Source organism: Pygoscelis adeliae, unplaced genomic scaffold (genome assembly GCF_000699105.1).
Source record: "Pygoscelis adeliae isolate BGI_AS28 unplaced genomic scaffold, ASM69910v1 Scaffold13, whole genome shotgun sequence".
Lineage (NCBI taxonomy): Eukaryota > Metazoa > Chordata > Aves > Sphenisciformes > Spheniscidae > Pygoscelis > Pygoscelis adeliae.
In genome coordinates this window covers 494281-507345 of record NW_008824499.1, presented here as the reverse complement: position 1 = coordinate 507345, position 13065 = coordinate 494281, and positions in this window count along the sequence as shown.

The following is a 13065-nucleotide window of genomic DNA, read 5'->3' as shown; positions in this document are numbered from 1 at the left end:
GCTCTTCTGCAGAAAAGAGAACAGACTGAAAAACCTGTCTGGGTTTGTAGGACGTACTTCGCATTGTGAAAATGCAAAGGTTAGAAAATCCCTCCCGAAGAGGCGCGAGCATTGCAGAGCTGTGAGCCGGCTGCACCCTAATAATTTTAACACAATAATTTTAACATATTTTCTTTAGAATTCTGAGCTGCAAGCCTCCCTCTGCTCCCAGCCGGGTTGCGGTCTTGCCGGAGCTGGGCATTATGCTGAGACCCATTTTCTTTCCCTGGGAGAGCCACTTTTTTGCATTGAGCATCTCATTGGAAAGTCAAGGTTGGCATGTATTTTAATCTTTCATATCTGGCAGTAAAGAATATAAGCACTGGACTCCTGAGGATGGAGAAAAATCTTAGACTGGTTCGGGATGCTGCGGGAAGGGGTAAAATAAGGTGGGTCAGTACTCGCCAGGTACCGGTGTCTCACCAGATAGATGAGGCATTTTTATAAATGGTAATTAACAAAAGCTTTGTGGTGTTGTGCTTTGTGAGGCCAGAGAGACCTCAGCTAGTTAATGTTGGATGTCAAAATTTGATCAATGCTGCAGCTAGAAATAGAATATTTTGGCTGCATAATGTCTGTTACCAAAGACTTTAATTATAGTGGCATATCTGTCATATCAATGAGGTTTTTCTATTTTCAGGGGTTTATAGCAGGGCTGTTTCAGATCGTATTGGCTTTTAGCTTGGCACATAAGCTGGGATCCCAAAGGAAATATCCATCTAGCTGCCAATAGGAAATTTTTCTTTAATAAAAAAATTACAAAAATTGATTAAGCCGTTCTGGAGCCAGAGAGAGACTTTAGGAATATATAGATTAGGTAGTTTATAGCAATTGTAACTATATGTTATCTATATACTGAACTCATAGAATGGACAGTATATTGGGACTGAAGAAAAAAGCTGGAATCCAATATAGTTATGTTTGAAAAATAGATAATAAGCATGCTGAACAGGTACTTTTCATGAATCGATTTAATTCTCATTAGCATTGCACTATATAGCATGCTGACTAATATTTCTGGCTTGCAAACAACAATGACTTTCCAAAGGAGATGTGTAATGAGAACAGAATGTTTTTGGGATCTGAAATCCAGGAGCCCCTGGGGCCATTGGAAGTGGAGAAGAGAGAATGTGAGGGCAGTAGAAAACGCAGCAGCAGAGGGTAGGGCTGGGGTTGGAGACGACGGTGAGACAGGATCAGGGCAATAGGGGTGTGATAGATGTTGGGGAATGTCCCCCACTGTGCCAGGCCATCCTCCTCCATCCGTATAGGGACCCCCATGACCCCTGCGCCATCAGGACTGCTGTCTGGATCAAGTCTCGGCTCTTGCCCTTGCAGTGGTACTATCGGACCTCACTCTGAAGGTAGCTCTTTTGGACCATGCTCCTGCCTAAATCTCGGTGTTCCTGGGCTGTTCCTCAATATTAAAGTTCTTCCCCTGATCCAGAATGGACTTTTCTGGTCCAGGTCCATGTTACTACTGTCCTTCCTTTCTTCCACTTGCATTTATTACCTCTGTGTTTACAGTTTTGCATCATTCTTGTTTGCACGTTGATATAAAAACCCAAACCCTGCAGGGAATAATTCCCCAGCCTGTCACCGCTTCTTGGAAGCAACTCCTTAAGCCCACCAACGGGGCTTTAACCAGTTGTGACTTCTGCTTTCCGATGACAGATTTCTTCATTTGGGGTTTTGGAATGAAGCGGAGGGTCCTCGGGGCAGCTGCTGTTTGAGGGGATTAGCGGTGGCTGGCAGCCTGCATTCTGCGTTGCTTTGCTTCCCCAGGTGTGAGAGGGAGCTTGCATGTCTCCTTAGCAGTGCGTTGGTATTGGTTGGGCACCATGTCCCCCAGCTTAACATCTGGGTTTTGTTCTAGACATAAATAAGGTGCTAATACAAAATTAATCCCAATGTAGCACTGCATCCCAATAACGATGGCAGTGATTTCTCTCTGCCCTTATAGGATGCTTCCCACTGTCAGCGTTAAAACATCGGCCCCTTGGCAAAGTCCCCCAGAATTAAATAAAAACACAGCTAATGGGGCTTGGAGGAAAGAAGTAAGGTTGAGGCTTTCCTTAGTAACTCCCAGTACAACCGAGCAGAGAGCGTTCCTATTTTATAGGGCTTTTTAATTAACACGTGACATCTTGTTATGAGGAGGTCATTGAGTGTAATGGGGAACAATGTCTGAGGCATTTTAGGCTGATTTGGTTTTAAACTTCTGTGGGCAGTGTGTAATTCTCAGTCAGCTCTGCTGGGCTTTTCCAAAGAGACGTGTTTTTTGGACACCGTTAATCTCTGTGTCCGTGAGCTGATGCTGATGAGCCGTGTCACGTCCTGCTGGTGTCCTGGGGCTGCCAGGGGACAAATGTGCTGGGGGAACGTCAACGCAGGCACTGCACCCCGGGTTTGGCAGGGTGCCGCTCTGGGTCCTCCACGGGTGCCACTCTGAATCCTCCACGGCTCCTCCCCGATCACAGCCTCCCTCAGCTGCAAAACTGGGCTAATAGCTCATCCTTGTTCCAGCAAAGTTTCTCTGAGGACACATTGGTGAGAGACTGGGTGCAGGGAGTACATGAAGAGGGATGTGGCGTTTGCCTGGCACGGTGCTTGGGCTCCTGGACTTGCCAGGGCCAGCGCTGTGGGCAGTGAGGATGATTTCACTGTACAGGATTGATGTTGCTTTTGCAGTGAGGATGATTTCACTGTACAGGGTTTGTGTTGCTTTTGCAGTGAGGATGATTTCACTGTACAGGGTTGATGTTGCTTTGCAATGCAGGGTTGCAAGCAGAAGAAAAGTAGAGCAGCCTGCAGCAGAGCCTTTTGCTTGTTCCAGCACAGGGCATGTCCCAAGCCTTTGTGTCTCGCACCAGGTGAGGAGGCTGAAGTCCTCAGCTCCTGTCGTGCTCACCCGCTGCCCATGGCCCTTTGCAGGGTGCAGGACCCTGGAAGAGGCAGCTCCAGCAGCCCGGGGTTGAGCAGTGAGCACCAGTGCTGTGGTCACAGCTCCTCCTCCATAACAAACCTGAGACCTGCAAACCACCAGAAATACAGTTCTGAGCCTGAAACATAACTAACTGCAGTGTTTTTGAGGAAGAGGTGATCCGTTCTTGGGTACAAAATGGTACAAAACCCAGCAGCAGTGAGCAGGTCCCCCATAAGGGATAACTGCAAAGGGGACAGCAGTGCCAAAGCACTGCTGGCATCGGTGACAGCGCAGGGACGAGCGGAGGGCCAGCTCCAACCTGGGGCAGGGCTTGTCCCTGGGGAGCCTCACTGCAGGAAGGCTTATCACGGCCAAGCTGCAACTCAATTACGGTTCCTGCATGGCGAAGAGGGAGCAGACATGGGGTTTGCCATGGGAGTGCATTAGTAATGGGGAATGTAAGAAATTAAACCTTGCGCACTCAAGACAGAAATTTCCAAATCCCTCTGGTTCTCTGTTCATCCCCTGGAAGTGAACAGGGAGAAGATGTATTCTCTGAGACTAATTTGCTGTGTTATTGTTTCCTAACAAGCCTTTGTAGCCCTTGGGTGTGGGAAGGCACCGTGCCTCGAGCAGGGATGGGTGCCTGGGGCCAGCTGCCCGCAGCAGCCGGGGGCTTCTGCATCCCAGCAGACCCAGTACCCACCCCAGGCACAGGTGACTGGGAGAACCAATGCTGGGAGCTGGCAGTGGGGATTAGCTCCCAGCGGGGGCTTCGGTGGGGGGCTGGGAGAGCCTGGGTGGGGAGGGTGTGCTGGAAAGCCAGGAGGCTGCTGAGTGGCAGCTGGTGGCCCTGGTCTTCTGCAGCCCTCTTTGGTGTCCTTCATGGGGTTGTCACTGGCAGGTTAAATGGTTCCCTGAGACCACGGGTGATTTTGAGTGCCTCACCCTGCCTGGGCTGGGGAGGCAGCCAGCTGCCCTCTGCCAGGCCACCATCTTCCTTCCATGAGTTTTTTCTGTTACAGGTAATCGAGTTCTCCTTGACTTAAATTCTGAGTCAAAATTAGGATTCCTCAGGATGGATGTGAATGTTGTACCCCGGGTCTAGAAAATGCGCTGCTCTTCCCAGCACTCAGGTGCAGTGTCTGAAAAGCTTCCCCAAGTGCAAGGGTGCTGGTGTTTCCCTCGCTGAGCCAGCACCAGTACTGGACCTTAACTGGAATGATAGGCTGTTCTTTTAACCAGCCCTGTTAACACAAGATTTCCCATTCCTTCTATTTATTTGTCTGCTTATTCCTTATCCCTGCGGAGAAGTGCCGTCTTCAGCAGGCATGGCCTCGGGGCCGGCCCTGGGGGCTTGGCAGAGGTGTTGGCAGTGGCTCGATGGTTGTGGTGCCTGTAGGATAAATGCGAGGATTAGGAGGTGAGTTGAACTGGGCTGCAGTTTTACACTCTGTGCAGTTTCCATGAGACAGGGATAAGAGTAAAAAGCAACCAAGAATGGCTTCCACATTGGCTTCTGCATGGGACTTGGGAAACCATAAATCAGCTTGAAAGGAGTGACTGCATGTTGACCCCCACAGACACTGCCTAATTGTTTTATTTTGCTTTGTTCCACGGATCTCTATGGAGAGAGAGGAAAAGTCAATGTTGCGGTGCAGCTGGCTGGGCCGGGGATTGCCATGGGAACGGAGGAACAGGGCTGATGGTGAGCAGGGGACACTGCCATCGCCTGGGAGATGCCCTCGTCCCCACTGCCCCGTTGCTGCTTCGGGGACATCATGCTGGAACTTCATGTCCAGCCCCTGGAAGTGATAATGAGGTGCTGTAGCCCACAGGTGTTAGTCCAGATCCAGCCTTGTCCCAACCAGTGGGCTGTGGGGACTCCTCCCCGGGGCTCCCCGGGTCCGTGCCAACGTGGCCCTCTGCATCGGTCGGGTCCTCAGCACCGGCGATGGAGGGAGGAGGGGGCTGAGCTACTCTGTGAACCTCACCCCAGATGGATGCCCTGGGATGCCCACATCTAGTGCAGGGGATTAGGACTGCTGATGGATGGGCTCTCGTTCCTCCTCTTTGTTCCTTATTTATTTCACCTGTAAAACCTGCAGTTTCATCTGAGTGGGACACTTAGTTCATGGAAACTGAAGTGTGGAGCTGCTGCCTGCGTATGGGAAGTGTCCCTGTCTGTGGAAGGGGGTTCCTGGGGGGGTTAAGAGCTCTGCTCCTGCAGGCTGATAGTTGTGATGCTGGCTGATGTAGGGAAGCACTGAAGTTAGACACAGACTCTGATGAACCTTGTCTTGTGAGCATCTTGAGAAGGTCACCTGGGTTTAAAGCACCATTTAGGCAAATAAGTTGTGCTAAAATAGCATTTCTAATTAATGCATTCAGATTAACCAGTACTGCAGATAAACGTCTCCTTAAATTAGTTGTTACTTGAAACTTCACTGTCCTGACATGGTTGGGTTTTTAAAACACTGTCAGCAGACTAGCAGAAGCAATTCTGCTTTGAGACTGCAAACCTCCGCGGTGCTGAAGGCTGCACTGCCTGTCCCGGGTGCTGTGCCAGGGCACGTGGGTCTGGTCTGTGAAAGGCAGAGACTCACGGGTGGACGGGAGTTCAGCGCTAGAGGTAAAAATCACCCTGGGGGGCACATCTGGGTGTGTTTGATGTTAGTCCCTTGCAGGATGTGTCTCAGAGAGCAGTGGGACTGCTGCTGCTGGTGGTATACAGGGTGAGCGTCCCAGCACAGTGTCTCAGTGAAGGCCACCTTCAGAAACGCGGCTGATGAGCAACATCCTTAAGGCAAGTGGGGTAGGATCCAGCTTGTGTTACAATAACAAATGAAGCAGGCAAAAGTAAACATGGAAAGAAGTAAATACATAAGCCCCTTTGCACTTACTTTTGGAATAACTAAACACGCAGCTCTGAACTGGTAACTGCCTTGGTGCTGGGAGAGCTTCATGGATGCGATGCAAGCTTTGCTCTGCAGTCTCGCTAAGTTTGAACTTGCTGGCAGTAGGTACAGAGGTGGTAGGCAGGAGAGCACATCAGATATTGCCTGTGTACTGCAGTGTGATGTTGCTGTAGGGCCTGTGGAGCCTGTTTTGAATTATGGCCACCTGTCAGTTACTATTAGTCGTTTTTATAAATTTTTTCATGCTAGCCTTACTGAAATGGTTTCCTACTCCATACTGCATGGTGGGGTTCTGCAGGCAGTGCAAGCAGCTGCCAGTGCTGCTTCTTCCTTTTCTTTATGCTTTTGTAACAGTATCTACACTTGGATATATTTTTGTGCTACAATAATAATAAATAAAATGCATATTTGAAGGATTCTCTTGAATCTGTTAAATTAGGGAGGGGGAAGGGAAGTTCATGATTGCACTGGTGCATCCAAGGGCTGAAGGGGAGCAGAGATGTTTGCGATGTTCCTTTGTTTGGCAGTGTTGCACATAACAATTGCATCTTCCTTACCACCTCCCTGCCGGTTCTCTGCGTGCCTTAGCAGGTACCTCGCTGCCAGCCAAAGCAAGGTTACTCTTCACTTGGAGGCAGGCAGTGAGATGCTTTTTTCTGGGTACGTAGATACTAGTGACGTTGCCATATGTTTTGCGGAGGCAGTTGCGCACACAGTATATAAGGGCTGATGATTTAGAAGGCTGTCTTATTTCCGTTCACAGTTTTCCAAGTTTTCTGCTGGCTGGTGTCATTCTTAGGGCTGATCTAGTTGGCTGGTTTTCATACCTGTGGCTACAATCTTTATTTCTTTTAGCGTCCTACAACGGTTGTAGAAGGTCCGGTTCTCTTTGGCCAGTCTCTCATACACACAGACCTTAGCAGGACAGGCTGTGATATGACATACTGCATGGCAAGGGTTGTTTTGGCAAAACCAGATGTCCCTCTGATCGTACCTGGGTAAAAGCTGCAGGGCAGGGGTGGGTGGACATATATTCCTTTGCCTGGCAGCAGGCTGGGACCAAACTCCCCACCTCTGTGGGACCTGAGCAAGGGGTGGCACAGGGACCGATGCTCTGTGCTTGTTGGAGTATGGGATTTGCAAATCCTGCACCTGCTGGATGCTCCAGTGTGCCCATTCCAAAGGGATGAGTTTCTCTTCGGCGTTCGCCAGAATTGACCCAAAATGTCCCTGATGACCATAACAGCTTGTCTGCAAATGATAGAATTATTTAAGATCTGTGACAGCTTCCTGGGCAAACTTGCGCTGGTGCACCCTGTGCTGTGTTGTGGTAGCGCTGGCATGTCGATGTTGCTGAAGGTGCTGTGCAGTTCACTTTCCTGGTATTTTCTCCGTGGCTGGGCAAAGGAAATATGGTGCCATTTTGCTCCTGTATTCTTCCAAGTGAGCAAACTGGCATGAAATAACAGTTATACAGAGCAAGCACGAAGAGGGTGAGTGCTTATGGCATGCTGTCTTTTAGGTGTGTTTGGGAAAATAAAATCATCTGATAAACTACAGAAGCCAAAAGAGACTGCTATGAATGCACTTGAGTCTTCTGTAAGTGCTACAATTATTCTGGCCTTTATTTAAAGTGTCAGTTAGACACGGTGATAGCACCAGGGTAAAAAGATGATGCTTTTGCCTGGATTGCATCCACTGCCGAGGGAAGGGCTGAGAGGGCCAGTGGAGCTTGGTACAAGGTTAGCAACAGATTCACTCAAGCCCTTAAAATATTTACGGTGTTGTAATCCGTACACATTTTAAGCATATTTGACATCATCCTACACTGCTCTTGTATCTGTCATTGCTTATGGAGAAACTCCAGAGAGCATTACTGTACGGCTGGTAGGAGGTAGCTGCAGGTAGCCATGCACTGCATGTATATTTTTATAGCTGCGATTTAGAAAGGAGTCATAAAGTCTGTTCCTAGAGAGCTCTTTATAGGGTGAGGAGGGGCTTTGCACAGCACTTGCAAAGGTGACTGATTGCTCGTGCAGCAGATGGGATTGGGATGCAGGATACGTGCCGGCGCTGTCTGGGTGAGAAGGGTTTTGGCTGCGGGGCTAGTCCCCTCCTTGCATGCCCAGCCACCCCCCGTGCTGCCCCCTGGCTCTCCGTCACCCATGGGGAAGTGAAGCAGTCTGAGGAGATGTGTCGGATGTTTCTTCAGTGACTCAAAGTCACCCCGTTGTTTGCTGCATTCCCGAAGCGCCTTCCCCTGCCCAGGGGTGCTGGAGGACCTGTCACTGCGGCTGCGAGCATTGGCGTGGCAGGGCCTTGCGGGCTGTCACATTGCAGCAGCCAGGTTTGGGGAAGCTGTGCAGCTCTCGGCACAGCTGGGAGGATTTTGGGTTCCTTTGAAGCTATCAAAACCCAGCTAAATGGGATGGATTTGGCTGGGCAATTTGTCTGCACAGCTGCAAGGCAGCACTCCTCCCTTCCTCCCTCCATCCCTCCATCCTCCCTCGCTGGTTTTTGGTCATGTCCTCCGCGGCCAAGAGAGCAGCCTCCTCCTCCTCCTCCTCCTGTGGTGGGGAAACACTGCCAAGGGCCAGGACACGCAGTGCTGGTTTGATGGGACAGGCTGGGCATCCTGCAGGCGTTGGGCTGCGGGTTCACCCGGGGCAGTGCCAGTGCGTGGAGGGGGACCAGCTGCACGTGGTCCACGAGGCCCCACTGAGTGCTGGTTCCTTGGAAATCGGGCTAAGATTATTGTGCAGGAGATTTAAAAAGTCATCAGAACTGGCAATGTTAATGCCTCCTTCCTCTCTGCCATGGCACAGGGGTGTATTTTTTAATTTAAAAACTGCCTGGATTTTTTTTTCTTTTATGGTAAAACAATTTTTTTTAAAGGATAGCCCAGAGAAAACCCTCATGTCAGATTCCATCAGACATACTCCACCATCTTCCCTTTTCCTGTGCACTGTGTCTCCTCCATCGCTCTCCTGACTTCAGCCCATTCCATCATGCCTGAAGCTGCTGCCTGCTGAATAGCTTTGGTCTTGGTATTCATCTGCTGAGCTGATCTGGGGTGGAAGAGAAAGGCACAGCTGGATGGCTGCATGGGTTGAAACCTCTCCTGAAGCCGCTTCAGCTGGTGGGAGCAGTGATGGGAGGGACAGGGTGGCTGGTGCACGTGGCAGAGCTGCAGCTTGGTCCCTATCAAGTCAGCAGCTGTGGACATGGTGGCCTCTCCGCTGGGTGCTTGGTGTTTTCAGGAAGCTCCTGCAAGGCTCTGAGGTGGGGCAGAGGACCTGCTGGAGGACAGGAGGACATGGGCTGGGTGGTGGCTGTGCCCAGGGGTGGCTGGTGGCCACTGGGGCTGCCACAGCTGGAATTTATCTCACATCCTGGGATGATGTACTGGGAGGCCATTTTATTGTGTCCATAGCATAGGTTTACGTCCATGGAGCATGTTACGTGGTGCCATCTGCCTGCTGAAAACTGAGGCTCGGGAGCAGGAGAGCCACCGTTCTGAGCCATATCAGTGTGGTGAAAGCCCTGGTGTTCTGCAGGGCTGCAGGGACATGTGTGTGCCGTGGGTGCATGAATAAATAAACCTCTGCTTGGAGCTGCGGGAGGGAAGGTGGTGTGAGACCATTACCTGTTCCCATGGGGAAGGGAGGAGAAAGAGGAATTCTTGGCAGGGACTGGGGAGGTTGACTGCTTCCAGCCAGGGACACTGTTATTTGCCTGTGCATCGGCCCTTTCTTTTACCTTTTTCTCCCTTGGAGGCTGAAATCTCCAAGCATTTCACCTCCTGGGCTTTTTCTTGACCCAGAAATATTTCCGCCTGCCTGCAGTTGTCCGTGGTGACCACGGGCTGTTGTGCGCCGGGGCTGAGGAGCACAACAAGAGGTTTTTGTGCTCGTGACGGTCGCCGTGGGAATGGGTCAGCAGCGCTTTTTCTTTTTTGGGAAGACCATCCCCATGGTCCTTTCCTGGGCAGCAGCGAGCCCCGGGCAGCCTCATCTGCCCCATCGGGGTCTGTGGTGGGCAGTGTGGTGGCCACCACGGCTGCCAGCATGTTCAGCTCGTGTGCACGTCCCCAGGCTGGTGCAGGATGACACCCTGGTGTTTGTCATTGGGATGACGTCCGTAACAGGCAATAGGAGCAGCAGGATATTCAAAAGGGTCTTCTCAGACACAGGGCGAAATCCCAGAGACCTGAGTGGCATCTTTGGGATATTGGTCATTTTGAGTGTCCAGTCGAGCATCTTCCTTTTCTTGGGTACCAGACTGTGTTCCTGGGGTCATCCTCAGTCCTTGCCTCCCCGGGCATGTGGCTGTTTGTCTTTGCATTTTGGTGGCTGCCAGGAAGGCAAGACTAGACCATTTCCCTCCCCAGGTCTTGAGGGCACCCGCAATCTCTGCATGGATCCCTGCAGGAGACAGGGTTGCTCCGTCGGGATAGGTGACTCCAGGGTGCTGTCACTGCAGACAGGGGACGTGTGGCTCCATGCCAGCCCTGGAAGGGAGATGTGACACCCGGCTGGGGTGGCCCTGGGACCACGAAGGGGTTGCTGTAACCTATCTATGCGTGAAGACTTGGCGGAAGAACCAGAGGCAGAGCAGTAGATCCCCAGCCCAGGTGTCTCCACCAGCCGGCGAACTGGGGCAGGAGGCATGAGAGGACGGTCGGCAGCAGCGGACCCAGCACCAGGTCTGCTGGCGGTGCCCCACCTGCTCTGCTTTGTTTTCTAGCAAAAAAAAAAAGTCAGTTTTAACAAGCCAGTTGCCTTACTGCTTGAGGGATAATTCTTGTCAATCTGCCACTTTTTACTCTGATGTGCTAAAAATAGTGCATTATTTCCAGGCAATAATTGCACATCCTGTAGTCGTAATGAGCTCTTAAGGTAATTACTTTTTTGTAGGAAAGAGCTGAAGATAGGGTGTGTTTGGCTGACGAAGCCCAGGGGGCTGCTGGAGCAGGCAGGGAGGGGATGGACCCACCTTTCCCCTGCTGATAGTTTGCTACCTCTGGGTCAATAAATAATCTCTTGTAATACTGCTTTGCCTCCCATTACAACACGGTAAATCAATTTACCGTGTTGTAGAGTATCTAGTGCTTGCATGAAATAGGTAAATTACATCTACCACTGTAACATCTTTGTAACTAATTTGATAACATATTAAGAATATAAACCACTTAGAACGTTTTTGTCTGAATCAATTTGCCTTTTGTAAGGCAGAGGTGCTGATCTTAGAGTACAATGCATTTCCCAATCCTGTGTAATCCTGTGGCTCTTCTTTATTGCAGTCTTCAATGTACTTCCACAATTACAGACAGATTTATATATCTGCAGTTTCATTCCCACACGGCGATGCTGGGGTATAACCTCTCCAGCTTCGGGTTCTACAGCCGCCCCAGGTATGTGAGCGTGTTGCTACAAGGGGAAAAGCTTGTAAAGCCATAACTCATGTTTTATGGAGACAGGATTTCCTCATATTTCTGTTTTTAACAAGCGTGGCTATAGCCAATAAAGTGCTTGTATAAACCCACCCCCCTCCTGCCGGCCTCGGTGAGGTCAGTGGCTGTGGGTTAAAGCTTTCTATCAGACATCAGAGAATCTGAACAGGAGGGTGATTTGGGAATGCGCTCCTTCACATGGTACCTCGTGCTCTGCTCATGTTTCCGCCCTGGGCTAACATGAGCGATGGGATTTTGAAGTCCTGGACTGTCAGCGTTGCATATTATTTTGCACAACCTTTTTTAAAATAAAGGTCCGTATTAGAAATCAGGCTTAATAGCCACGTCGTGACCGTTGTTCTTCAGGAAGAAGCTGTCAGAGAGGATCGAGCGCAGTTTGCTTGACGTGCCTTTGCCGGCTCTGCAGCTCTGAGGACAAAAGCCGGCTGCTTATGCAATCCCTGTGGAGCGGGGAAAGATCCCAGCCCTTCCCTCGCTGCCCTCTGAAGCGGCTCCCGATGCAGTTGGCAGAGTGACGGGTGCTATAGGACGGCGCTGACGGGCAGAGCAGTGGTGATGGGCAGTATTTAATGAGATCCTCCTGGCAGGAGGCTGGGACGTGGCTGGATGCCTTTGCCCAGCTTGATCTGCAGATGCCCCTAGGCCTGCCCCCCCCCAAGCTTGGGGGTCTGCTGCTGTAGGGCAGAAGCATGAGGTGCTGTCCTGAAGCTGCTGCAACTCCTCACGGGGAGGAACTGTATGGGGTATAAATTGCTGTGGTTGTGAGAGAAGAGGCTGCGGTGCCTTCGTGCAATTAGAGCAACTCCTTTGCAATATAAACATTGTCGCTTTAATAAAACCAGAGTGATCTGTTGCTTGCAGATAACAACTGTAGCATGGTATCAACATAAGCAAAGCATTATGTTAACAATAATCACTGTTCTCACTGTTAGAAGGATGTGGCAGTGGCATATACGTGTTTCAAAGTGCAGGGTTACAGGCCAAGGCATGAAATCTTTATCTTTTAATTGGTTAATGCCATGTTTCATCACCTTGGCTGGTGCAGGATGTTTGCCGTAATTAATACTAATGAACACATCTGTTGGAGGATGTGGTGGGAAGCCGTTCATCCTGTGCAGTTTTCTTCCTTTATTACTGTTTTGGTTTAGACCAGACTCCAACAAAGCACAACCTGCCCATTTCTGTGTTGTGGAAAGGCGCTGGGCCGGGGATGCAGGTGACACTCCAGGGCTCGGTGTCCTGGCGCAGGGCCGGGGCTGGGGCAGCTGCTGGGAAATTTCCTCCTGCCTCCTGGTGGGAGCGCCTCTGCCATCGGTGGGGCAGAGCGGAGCCCTCCATCACCCGGCCGTCCCTTGCTGAGACTGGAAGCTCGCTCAGGCTGTCAGCACTGGCCGAGAGCCCCTGCATATCCTGGGGAGGGCAGGACCTGCTGCCCAGATTAGGAAATTACAACCAGGGGCTGCTCTACAAAGGTGATTGCTTTTTTCCCTCTTATCTTATCTAAAGTGGCTTTCTGCTGGCTTGCTTGACACCAAGCCCTAGGCATTTTGTTGAGAGTAATTGGTATGCTGAGCCCTGCTGGGACCAGAGAGGTCCCCAGGGGCTGTGGGTGCTGTGCTCCGAGCTGGGCTGGCGCCTGGACCCTGTTGTGCCACAGGTGCTCCCCAGGAATGATGCCCCTTGAGCTCCTCTATGCCCCCCAGCCTTGC